Source organism: Echinops telfairi, unplaced genomic scaffold (assembly GCF_000313985.2).
Source record: "Echinops telfairi isolate 266 unplaced genomic scaffold, ASM31398v2 ScPeMD7_12;HRSCAF=54, whole genome shotgun sequence".
Lineage (NCBI taxonomy): Eukaryota > Metazoa > Chordata > Mammalia > Afrosoricida > Tenrecidae > Echinops > Echinops telfairi.
In genome coordinates this window covers 13919135-13932384 of record NW_022103909.1, presented here as the reverse complement: position 1 = coordinate 13932384, position 13250 = coordinate 13919135, and the positions used below count along the sequence as shown (strand labels likewise).

The 13250-nt window shown below is 38.3% G+C and overlaps 1 protein-coding gene across 2 annotated transcripts in view; it reads left to right on the top strand.

The window, feature by feature from the left end:
• Nucleotides 1–13250, top strand: part of CNTN1 (contactin 1) — a 395926-nt gene that overhangs the window by 141561 nt on the left and 241115 nt on the right. The window contains exon 1 of one of the 2 annotated variants that reach the window (XM_004711445.2): nucleotides 5560–5749. The exons of the other annotated variant lie outside the window; for it this stretch is intronic. The gene's annotated coding sequence lies outside the window, so the exon portion shown is untranslated. Of the gene's footprint in view, nucleotides 1–5559; nucleotides 5750–13250 lie in introns of those variants that run through there. 2 annotated transcript variants of the gene reach the window in all.

Here is a 13250-nt window from a genome sequence, read left to right as displayed (position 1 = left end):
TCTTTGGGGGGATTTTTAAAATATACAAATATGATTATGATACAGTTTAATAAATATTAACTTTAACAATGTGGAAGTCAAAATCTGTCTTTGTTCTTAATATCTAACTACCCTTGGGAAAGTTACTTAAATTATTTGAGACTATTTTTTTCTCCTCTAATATTATGTAGTATATGTTTCATAGTTTATGTAATTGTATTTGTATATATGTGATGTAATATGAATATTATAGGTTTGTAACATAACAATGTTAGGTCTTTTTTTGCTTTCTCATTTGATCATTCACTTCCCTGTATTTTTTTAAACCATTTGTTGGATATTTAAAAAGAAACAGAAGATGGAGAAAAACATTGCATCTTGAACATGGCTTTGGGCAGTGGTTCACGGGCCTGATGTGTCAGAAACTGTGAAGTCAGTAAACCAGAAGGTCCCTTCCAGCTCACATTGGTCATGTGACTTCTGGAATATTGGTCATCTGGTTGCTGCTAACTGCCAATGGGTCAAGACCAAACCTGGGACACAGTGACTTGACAAATGTTTTCACTTGTCGTTGAGCCTGATTAGTCTTTAGTACACAGAAAGAAGTGCTACTTAGCTGAAAAAAACTTCGTGATAATTAAATGAAGTGTTTTCAAATGAATTATTATTAATGTAATCAATATTGTTCCAGGTTTGCAATGTTGTTGTTAACTGCCATTGAGTCGGCTCAAGCCATAGACATCCATGTACAGCACAACACAGTACTGCCATGTCCTGCAGCATCTGCACAATTGTTAAAGGGTCTTTAGAATATTTGTCTTATTCTTCTCTCCTTGAACCGACCCTTCAGTGAAATACAAAGAGTGTCTACTAATTGGTATTCTTTGCCTCTGGTCTCCATATCCCATCTTCCCATGGTGAAATGTTGCATAACTCTTTTTCTACAGCATAACATCACACTCGCAAGCAGAGTATCACATTTAAGAATTTAATAATATTCAGTATTGTAAGAATTATAAAACAGATTCTAGATCATTATACCTTGTCATCTAACAGAATAACCATGGTACCCCCAGCTTTTCATTTTCAACAAGGAGGTTTTAATAAGTTTGTGGAAAGCAGCCACTATCTTTGAACTATATTTTTTCTTGAACTTTTTGAAGGCCTCTTGTAGATACTTCAGAGAGCCCTGGTGGTACTGTGGGTTAGGTGTTAGACTTCTAACCACAAAGTCCGGTTTCAAATCAACCAGAAAGGTCAGACTGTCTGTTCCTGTAAATATGTGCAGTCTTGGAACTCACATACACGGTCACTGTGAGTCGGAATCAAATCAATGGCTGTGGGTGTGTAGACAGTTCAGCATCTGAAGGTAGGTCCTGGGCTATCATGCCGCCTCGTTGTTCTCTGCCCGAAACAGCATTCCTTCCAGCTCTTCCTGATTAGCATAAGCTTTGGGAGGGTATAAGTTAATGTTTCCAATGTCTTTGCTATGTTAGAGTCTGTTAAGTGACAAAGATATTACAATATTTGAATTTTCTAAACAAAACTGTGAGGTTGATTGAATCCTCATTTCACAGATGAAGAAACTGAGGCAGGTGGCAAAAATCCTATCTGCCTACCTACAAAAATTCTATTCCTAGTTAGTGTGCCCTAATTTACATGTTTAATTCGAATAAAAAACTTTAATAGATAGCTGCCTTTGCCTTGAATTCCACATGATAAAACCAAAGTTTATGGAGTATTAATGGTACAATCAAGGCAAAAAAGTGGAATTTGTTGAAGTCTGAATTGAAACTTAAAATGTATGTGACATCAAAAACCCTGTAATTTCCATTATACCACCCAGCATCATTAAATCTCATCCCACCAATGAATCATTGTTTAATGTCTTCACAGGGAGATTGTAATTCAGATATTTCTTCCGCTGCTCTGCCTCACAGAGTGGAATAAAAATCAGGTGAATTAACATTTACTTAGAAGTTTGTACTTGCCATAGTGGACAGTTCCATATGTTTTGGCCATCTTCTCATTTGTATTTTTTAATAATGTATCATAGGGAATATGTTCATCTTCTTCAGTGAACTTTGAGCACCTTAGAGGCAAACAGTACTCTCTATACATATTTGTTTCTCCCATATCTGCTCTAATTCTTGCAAGACAAAAGTATACATTAAATATTATTTTAAGTAAATGAATGGGATATGATATTTATAAACAGAAAGTAGGTATAATGCCTGGGGGCCTTACTTATCAGAAAGCGGATATAGTCTTCTCCCATTAGACATTCCTTTAGGGATACTAAAATATTGGTAGATTAAATTCTTTTTTAAGCTATGCATGGCATTGGTTTTCTTATTTGAGCCTCGATCATGGATTTTCCCAAATGGCAGTAGTCAGGCAGGCCAGTTTACCTTAGAACAGTTATAGCAAGCTTCTTAGACTAAATAAGCTTTGATTTATTCAACACTTTGATTCATTTTATTGACCTTTTGCACATTACAGGGTTCACTTACTATCTTATATAAATTATAAATTTACAATATTGGAAAACATCTTGTTCTCTGAAGAGATCAAATTCATCTAAAGTGGCTATCTCTGTCCTTCATCCATCTGAAAGGATCAGCAAAGTGTGTTTCTCAGCCATGCCAGACTTCTGGAAAGTGGAAAATGGCTCTTTATTGCAGCCTTAGGCTTTGTGATATCTGGGAGTACAATTTGCTGCTTTTTGCCAATAATTTCCATTCAAGTCATACTTGCTGCCTCACTTCTCTCATTGCTCAGGGACTTACTCTCTCCATAGCATCTCTCATGCCATGGCTTGCTTCTCTTCCTCTCTTCTGCTGGCACCTTAGTGTGGCCTATTCTAAGTTGACTGTGTGAAAACTCACGGAACCCATGCCGAGGTGCGACCTCCACTTTAGAACTGGGTCTGGGACTTTGTACTTGAGAAACAACAGAGACTTTTCTCCTGTTGTGATGGAAAGGAATGGATTCAGCTAATGTTCTTCGCCCTACCTGCTTATGTGTTTTTAAATCCTGTCACTTCAGAGAGCATACTTTTCTAATGTTTACATCTGTAATCTTTAAGAATATGGCAGCAATTTCTATCTGCTAAATGGTTGTCCTTTATATCTTTGCACCTGATAAATTTCCAAAATTCCAAATGCGATAGTCTCTGCATATGAAATGGCTTCTATAGATGATTACATTGACAATAGTTTTGACAAGATAAATATTAAAACTTATCTACATGTTCTATAATTTTAGAAATGACTGGTCTTTTAATCTCCTATGTAACATTAAAGAATATTTCATATAAGATATATTGAAACTATTAGCAATAAAATCTGCTATGTTGTTTATGTAAGTTCATTTGAGTAGTGACAATATATAGACATACAGGGTTAAAATTTTTCCAAGCAGAAATATAAATATTGTATGCACTGAAGCACACGAAGTCAAAGGATACTACTAGGGTTCATGTTTAAACCTGCGTCTGCCATCAGTAGCTGGCTGCAGAGAAGTTCCTTCAGCAATATACTTGTCATCACCTCATCAGGGTTCAGACAGTCAAACTGTGGTGTCCCTGGTGATCTGCTAGGTCAGTTGCGTTCAGGACAGCGAGACCAGCTCAGAAGGTTATGGGGTGTTTGGGGGATTTCCATAGGATCAACTTGATAGATTTTCTCAAAGGACACAGGACAATGTGAGGATTTATTAAGAAGTTGATAAGAAAATGGGAAACTGCCTTGATGAGAAAAAGTCCAGGAAAGTGGTTTCAAAGAACTTTTCCCTCATCGCAATGACAATGTATCTGCTCATTCTTTGATAGTTGCGAGGGCTTATGCGGATTTCCATAGGAAAGCTTACCCTATCCAGCCTACAGCCATGATTTTGTCCCATCAGATTTCTTTTTCTTCCCTAAACTCAAAGACCAATGAAAAGAAACACATTTGGGTCCTCCGAGGATGCCAAAACTGCTGTTGTGAAATGATGTAGATCAAAGAGCCCAGAATTCTTCATGGGAGGCTTAGAGAGATGGAAACACCACCTTCAGAAGTACATGTATACAGAGGGGAAATGTGTTGAGAAACAGTAGCTTCTCAGTTTGCTTAATAAAGGTTTCCAGAAGTTTGTAGCCTAATTTTTTGACTGGACCTTATATAGAATTTAGAATGCTATGTAGACTATTTTAATATACCATCAATTTTTCAATCCATTGCAAATCATCTTCTCTGTAGGACGAGCACAAATTATGCTTGTTTTCTAACCAATCCTGAACTACACTCCTATTGTTATCAGTGCCCTTACTAGCCTCGCTGTTATTGATATATTGACTAAAAATCACCATGATCATACTCCTTTAAGGGTCAATTACTTGCTCCCTGAAGAACAGTTGTCAGATGGAAAGCCTTGGTTGTACTGTGATAGTTATTCTCTACTCTAGTCTTGAACTTAAACTTGATGGTTTCACTCTGATTTTATAAATGGACAAGTGCCATGTCATAGAGCTGAGTGAGTGTGTGTGAGTGTGTGTGTGTGTGTGTCTTTTCACTGTTACACATCCACTTCCTCACTATAATCTACTTGGCAAACACTATCCTCCTGCTGCGTTTTCTGTTGTTGAAGATCAGCAAATGAACTGGGCATTTTCTTTTAACCCTAGCTTTTCAGGGTATGATGAAAGACTCATAAAAACGATGTGTTGTTAGATGTAAACTTTTAGAAGCAGGGCTCTCAGGCACTGGCACACCCAGTGAAAAGGTGCTTAAGGTCCCAAACAGTTCATCTTCAGGATACATTCTATGGTTTGAAAAAGAAGACGGTGCGTCTACGTTTTTGCAATAAAAAAGGACGACACTGCCATGAGAATTCTTCTTGGAAAGGGTATTCAGATGAGCCTGGGTGAAAGTCATCTGGTTTTATCATTTTGCATCACTATTTTTATTCTCTGAATTTTCACGGCAGCCTTGTTATTTTTCCAGAAATGACAGGGAAAATAAATAAACGTGGTATATCTCACATAAAATGTAAAACATTCATCTTGAAGCTTCAGAAAATACATCTTTTGGATGAAAGAATACTGATAATGTAGCATTTCTGACAAAGAGAGAGTCCAATGCAGCCATTCTGCTGTTTGCAAATGTTACCTCTTCCAGGCGAGAGTTTTACCCGAATGAAGGCTGTGGGCTTGGCGTCTTCTGCCTGTGATTTAGGTTGTGATTTTATTTGTGGAAATAAACCAATCACGGAGCTCCAATTGTCTTAAGGATGCAGTGATCAATAGCCCATTACTGGATAGAACGGCGACTACAGGAAGTGCATTGAAGATTTTAATGCATGAATTATGCATGTGAAGCTCATTCTCTAGTCTCCAAACAGAATGACAGGGTTTGTGAAGTCGCCTCAGATAGTTTCTTGCATTAAGTGACTGCAGTGAAATGCTTAATATTTTCAGGCATAGAGCAGCATTGACTCCGGCCAGCCAATTTGGGGAGATGTAAATCCCCCGGCTCGCAGCACAGACCGCTTTAGTTGAAAGTATTGCTGTGGAGAGAGGCAGCTTCGCTCTCATCTAACCAGCTCTCCCCAGAAGGTTGGCTGAAGGATGGGAGCGGCTGTGTCTGCCTCTGAGGTCACAGCTTGAAGTCCTTTTAACTTGCTTTCTGCTGCAGGGGAGAGGCGTATTGTGATATTACAGCCATTGAATGTATGTGAATGGACAATTTGCAATAGATACTATCCTGCACCACCGCTAACAACACAGGAGGTAAGTCAGGTTTTCCTGTCGGGTAGATCATTGTGGACCCTGGGATGTGCTGAGTGAGGCTAATGGTGATGCAGCGTTGGCGAGGCTGACTCACAGCTCGGGCTTGGAATGCAGTGTCAGGGCTCGGGTGGTGATGGTAATTATTTGGGGATGTGAGTGTATGGTGCACTTGGGTATTTTATGCTGCTACAAAAGCTTTTCAAGAATGTGTGCCCTGGACAGATAGACGACTGCACCCTGTGGAGGGGCAGCGCCCAGAGTGAGCTGGACCGGTGAGAGACAATTACCTTCTTGTGGAGAAGTTTTAAGAAGGCTGCAGCGTTCCTTTGGCTCGGGTGATTTTCTTAATGTCAACATTTTCAAATTTTGGCCAAAGACGCTGATAGAAACTGAAAATGCTCAGCCTCTCTCCCAGAAGTGACGTACCCCAATTCAAATACAGTCTTGCATACAAATTGAGCAGATAGAATTAAAACGATTCAGGCTAGATGTCCTTGAAGGGAGACCTTGTTGTCAGAAACACAAAACAGTTGACTTATACCGTGTGTATGTGTGTGTGTGTGTCTGTGTGTGTGTGTTTCCTGTTAAGAATGCCTTACTCAAAAGGTATAGAGAGACCAGTTGTGATAGAATACATTGAGAAATTGCCACCTCTCAGAAATAACATTTTATTTCCCACTTTCATGGACTTTTTAAAAATGAAGCTTATACAACTAGGGAATTGACTATATATGTGAGCCAAGTAAAATTTACAGACTTTGTGCAAAGCCAAAATATATAGTACTATGCTGATATATTTTCATGAAGTCTGTGTGAATTAATGCTTCTTGCCTAAATACATGCAAATAATTAGTAAACGTACAAATCAGGTGCAGTGTGTTATGACTTCTTGAACATCTCTTTAGGGTGAGAAAATACCATTATAAATATTCACTAAGAGACTTGAGATACAATAGCTTCTGTAAGGATGCTTTTCCGTCATAAATTTACACTGTTTGTAAATGTATATAATCCATAACTGATAGGTGTATATCTAATGACTTCGGCATGCATGTTTATCAATCCTAATTTTTGAAAATGTGTTTGTTAAATCACCTGTCAAAAAGCAGAAACATGAAAAATAATGCTAGCCATGCTCGGGTATACTTTATACAATTAGGTGTCATTTTTATGAAGAAAAACAATAGAACAATGATGAAAGGGAAAGGAGAAAAGTGGTTCTTAAAGATTTCACGGTGCACTTGAATTCTGCTGAAGGTGTTGCTACATTGCTTGAGCATCCTCTCTCCAGCCTGGTAGAGTCGTAGCCCAGAGCTCTCGTGCTGTAGGATGTGTCTAAGTCTTCACAGGGACTCTAGAGCAGGTCGATGAGGACTTTTCCATGTGGAGGTTTTCCTCGGGGAGGAGAAGACACCATCAAGAAATTTTGGGGGGCTCTTGATGCTGAGTCACAGTGTTCAGCTCTGCTCAAAGACCCCCATGAACAGCCAGGAAGGTGGAAAATGAGGGGAAAACGAAAGGGGTAGGAACTTAGAGATAGTTACTGCCTAAGGACACACAGTATATTTTTAGTAATGAATCTAATGACAGCGCTACTTGTTGGATCTGGCTGAGGTACCCGTAGGAAAAGAACAGACCCCCAAAGAACACATCCCCACACCCCATGATGGGCACCAAGCCCATAGCAGTCAAATTAATGGATTAACATGGGGGAGAGTGTATAAACACAGAGGTCCATGGAGTACTGCATTTGTACGTAACCAAATCTCCCTGTCATTGTGCTAGTCTCAACCCAACCCATCAATCAATCTCTTTTAAATTATAGGGTTGTCAGATAAAGAATGTTTCCTTATTCATCAGAGGGAAGTCTAGAACAAAATATGCTCAGTTCCCAATCTTCATGAGAGTCACAACTAATATGTATAGGATATTAATGGGAAAAACTAAAGAGAAATCAATGAGACTATCTTAATATAAACCCAAAGATACAAGATAAAGCCTCAAAATGAGTTTAGACAGGGATTATTATAAGTATAACCACACAAAAGGCTGTTGAAAAGGAGATCTAAGACTTTATAAAGAAATATATTCAATTGAAAAGGAAAGTAGAGTGAGAAAAATAGTAGTGAAATATTAAAGTATTTTTTACTTTTGAAACAAAAAATGTGTATAATTCATGGTTACATATTTTATTAATACCCTTTAAAGTCCATGTATGAGAATTCTGAACTATCATGGTTCACTAATGTAAGGTTTTAAAATTCACTTTAAAAATGAATTTTAAAGGTTACTCAGTAGAGTAAGCAATCAGTTGAAGGGAATAGTTTAAAATATTAAGCTATCAGTTTTCTTAAGGGAATACATGCTGGTATGGAGATAGGATATTTATACATGTGAATGTGTAATAAATCTAAGTACAAAACCCTATATACCAATTTAAAATTAATTATAAATTAGGAAAAATATTTCAAATTGTGGAAAAATTGAACATAAGAGTATTTGAAGAAAGATAAAATTCCCATTTTCCAAACTTAACCAACATATACATTGATTAATACAAAACTTATAGCTACATTAAAAAGATATTTATCATAGGCTTCTTTAGTTTATAAGGTTCTGAAAAGCTTCAAGCTTCATAAAATTCATGGAAAAATGTTTAGTTATAGATCTGTAACAAAGACAGATACCAAAACCAATTCATTTTCTTGTTTCTCCATTGGAGATTTTTTTTTCTTAATCCCTTTCTTTTCACAAGACAATTCAGTGCAATTAAAAAGTGTGCAATAAAGATCTTTTTTGCGTGGTCTTGCAAGCTATTCTGTTTCTGTAGATATAAGAGATGAAATGAATAAATGCTTCAAATGAGGGGAGGAGCGGGGAGAAAGAACAGCATCGAATCAACGAACATAGTTAGTAAACAGTTGTTTGTTTGTTTGTTTGTTTGTCTTGCCATAGGATAAATAGTGACCTGTACTCACCATTTACATAGGAAGCCTGGGAGATGACTATACATAAAGGCATGAAAGGGAATTTTGAAGTGTATCCTAACATTAGGATTAAAACTGCGGGCTTGGATTAGTGTAATTGGGGATAAATAAGGTGAAAGCAGGTGAGTAAGGAATCTAACATCATAAGAGCATGTCTAAACTTATTTTTATGGCACTGAGCAGCCACAAGCATTATTTAATTCTACCCAAAGCATCCATGAATCCTGGTGACGCAGTGATGAAAGCGCTCAGCTGATACCCTAAAGAGCCACTCAGCAGGAGGAAGTGAAGCAGAGGCATATATACAACCTCCGGAGCCCCGCAGAGCATTCCTACTCTGTCCTATGAGGGCACCAGGAGGTGGAATTGGGCTCCACGGAAGTGTGTTTGGTGTTTTGGTTTGGATGTTTCTACTAGTAGACAAAATCCCTGTCCCCTGAATCAGATGAATTCTCCAACCAGAAAGCTTGGCACACTGGCTGCAACCATGGGCTGACATGTGGGAGCTCTCGTGACGCTGGCAAAGGTCGGCTCTGCGCTACCTAGTTATGAGGCGGGACCAACTTGACAGCACCTAGCAACAACAAGCGCTATTAGGATTTTGAATCCAGATTTTATAACTTGAGAGTCCATTATCAATTTCCCCTACTGTACTTTGTAAAAATAACTGTTTGTGCTTGTCTAAATTATTAATTTAAAAATAAGTCTATATAACCTGTTGTGGTCATATAAAAAGTAAAAATAACAGAAACATAGACATATGTGCTATATTCCATATACGTAATATGCACAGCCAAGTCTTTGTTCCTTAATTTAATCAACTCTTATTAAGTTCTCATATTACTTTGAGTGTGGGTGAATTTTTAATGAACCTTCTATCTACTGCAACCGCTAGTTTCCTATGAGTGGAATCTGGCTCGTGGCTGCCCGCTGTGAGTGAGGGTAGAACTTGGCTTCATTGGGTTGTCAGTGATGGCTTTTTTTTTAAAGTAGATCACCAGGACTTTCTTCCCATGTACCTCTTGGTGGACTGAAACTTCCAACTTCCTGGCTCACAGTCAAGTGCACAGGACATTTGCACCATCCAGGAACTCCTCTAAACATATGCTTAGCCATGTCCATTGTTGTAACTGATAACGGGGGAGGATAGTCCTCAGAAGTGTGAATAGATGACAGTACATTTTCAGCTGATGACAAGCTACAGTGCGTTTAGACTGATACTTCTTTCACATGTAGCATGTTGTATTGTTATTAGAAAACAAAGATCTGCTCTGTGAAGACATAATAAATATCCAGGGAAATGTAATTGGATGCTATTTGAATTTTAAAATTCTTAAACTGTAATTATAAAATCAGCTAGTGCTGATTGCATGATGTCTTTGATTTCAAAAAGTAACTATTATAGTCATCCTGATTAAAAAAATGTTTTTCCTGCCGCATTAAAGCTAAAAAAATTGTATTGAGCTATCTCGAGAAGGTATCGTCAAAGAAAAAGCTATTTCTCATCAGTGAATGGAAACTCTAGAACAATAGCTCAAAGCCAGTTCACCACAGGATTGCCAAGAGTTGGGCCACACACTCAAAATACACTATCGCTGGAAGGTTTAGAGCAGATTATATCCTTAAGGGGTAAAATCATTCAAACTTTATATGAATGTTTGAATTCTATGACTGTTAAGTCTCCATTTTATCCTGATTATGTAATTTTATTTTATTTTTTATTAATCATATTATTGGAGGCCTCTTATCCATCATTCAGTTGTATCAAGCACACTTGTACATATCTTGCCATCAACATTTCCAAAACATTTTCTTTCTACTTGAGCCCTTGGTATCAGCTCATCTTTTTTCCCCTCCCTCCCTCATGAATCCTTCATCAATTATATTTTATTATTGTTATTTCTTGTCTTACACTGTCTGATGTCTCCCTTCACCCACATTTCTGTTATTTGTCCCCCTCTGGTGGGGGCTATATATCTAACCTTGTGATGGGTTCCCCCCTTCTCCACCTCCTCTTCCCCACCATCCCCCTACCCTCATGATATCGATACTCCTCTTACTCTTCCTGAGGGTTTTATCTGTCCTGAATTCCATGTGTGGAGAGCTCTTATGCGCACCAATGTGTGTTCTCCAGTCTAGCCAGATTTGTAAGGTAGCACTAGGTCGTGGTAGTGGGAGGTGGTGGGGAAGAAGCATTCCAGAACTAGAGGAATGAGGTGTGTTTCATTGGTGCTATACTGCACCTTGGTTGAATCATCCCTTCTTGTAACCCTTCTATGTGGGGGGGGGGGGGAGGTGGGAGTGGGGGTGTACAATTGTCTACTGATTATAAGTTATTATTGCAATCACACCAGCCCCTTAAGAGAGACATTTTTATTCAGGAAAGTCAAGTGTAATATTGGAGAGGATGTAGGTGGAGGGAGTCATGCTAGCAGATGGAAGGACAGCAAGGTTGGTGGCTGGGACAGCATCTGGAGGCGGAGCTGTGCCAGAAAGAACGTAGGCATTTCAGCAGATGGAAGATGACGTGAGTTGGCTCGGAGTGAGGCTGGGTGACAAGCAGGAGAATCTGCTAAGACCTGGTTCTGTATGGAGCCAACAGGTGAATTCCATGGATCAATAGTAAAAAAAAAAAAAAAAAAGGAGGTAATTATCAGGGCACCCAGGTTTCTGCCCCCCACCTCCAAAATAGGAGAAGAATGACGAAACACAACTACAACATTTTCTATTTACTTGCACCTGGGGAAATAGTTTTTAATGAAATTAAAACACGCACACACACTTTGGAATGATGAACAACGACTGATAATCTTCTAGGGGAGAAAAATTTTAGTATTAAAGTCTTACCACTGAGAGAATTTAGTTGGCACAATTATGATGGGTCTATGATTTACTTTATTCCCTTAGTTTTATGTTTTCTATAATTTCCATTTTGGCCCTGGCTTTGTTAATATTTCAGGATCCTCTAGGCAGAATTGGAGTTGGGTGGGAGTTGTTGGGATGGGGGATAAAAATGGAATATAAAGAATTTCAAACCCTCTGAAAAAAGTAATTTTGTCAGACTACTAGAAAATTTGAATACACTGTATTATCTTTAGAAAAGTTGTTTATTACAAAGTATAATAACTGTCTCAATGAACTCAAAGAAGATCATTTCATTTGGTGTTCCCGCTGCTGCCAGGACTTTTTTTCTCTGCCATCAAGTTGATGCCAACTCATAGTGACTCTGTAGGGCACAGTTGAGTTGTCCTTGTGACTTTCTAAGACTGTAAACTTTTACGGGCATAGGGTCCAGTCTTTCTCCAGTGGAGCTGCTCGTGGTTTCAAACTGTTGATCTTGCAGTTAACAGCCCAACTTGTAACCACTGTGTCACCTGGGCTCCTTCTCTGCCAGGCTTAGCTCCGTTAAATTGTCACATTCTCAGGCAATTACTCATATTTAAAAGCACTTGGTAAAAGTGTGTAATATAGGTGAATACAGTTTAAATGACAATAGCTATTTTGGGTTGATTAAAAAGTACAATGTACAGTCATGTTTGTGGAAGGGACCTGAGTCACAAGGCTATTTTGATTGACCATTCATACAAGGCTTCCAAGTAGAAGAGACACTTTCACCAGATATATAAACCTAGAATCAACATCACCTTTTTATTTTGTTCCTCCATCTAGCCATTGACATTTTTTTTCTGAAATTGCCCAGCATATTTTTCAAGCTAGTGTATTATGATTTGTTTATGAGTCAAAGATCCTATGCTCTTATACTTGAAAAGTCACTGTTTAATTAGCAATAGATTCATTTATAAAGTACCTGGATTCTAATCAATATCACACACGGAAACAAGGACAATTTATCCTAAGAATTTTATGACTTATATGACTATGTTCTACCAAATCCTGTTTTAAATTTCCACCTTAATCCTTAGAATTAAATTAAACTTTTAATTTTAGCCCCCCTCCCCTTTGTAAACAGGGATAATAGCATCATTTCCCTAGGTTCCAAGTACCCTCTTAATATATTTTAGAGCAATGCTATTGAGCTAAGAAATCGTAACTGTAATTGGCAAATCCTATATATATATGTACCACTTGTCTGTCAGTTTATTATACTGCAGTAGCCTGCGCATTTCTGTGTTGCTAGAAGAGACATTGCTAGAAGACCAGCGGGGTCACCCAAGAAGAGCTTGTAGACTAACAACAGACTATGACGAAGGAACAAACTGTGCACTCCAAGGAATTCGCCACTGAAAACCCTCTGAATAGGATAGAAACATTGTCACTTACTGAAAACCTAATGTCCAGAAGCACTTCACTGTCAAGAGTTAGTGTGAAAAGATGAGCCCCTTAGGTCAGGAAGCACTCAAAATATGCCGAAGGAGGCATTGCCTTTCAATGTGGACTCAGCCGTAATGACCTGGATGGAGGAACGCCTGTGAGAGTAAAGCTTTGAGACCTTCATTTACAGAGGGAGCATGACTCAAACTGCGAAGAAACACCCGCGAGCATCAATTGATAAT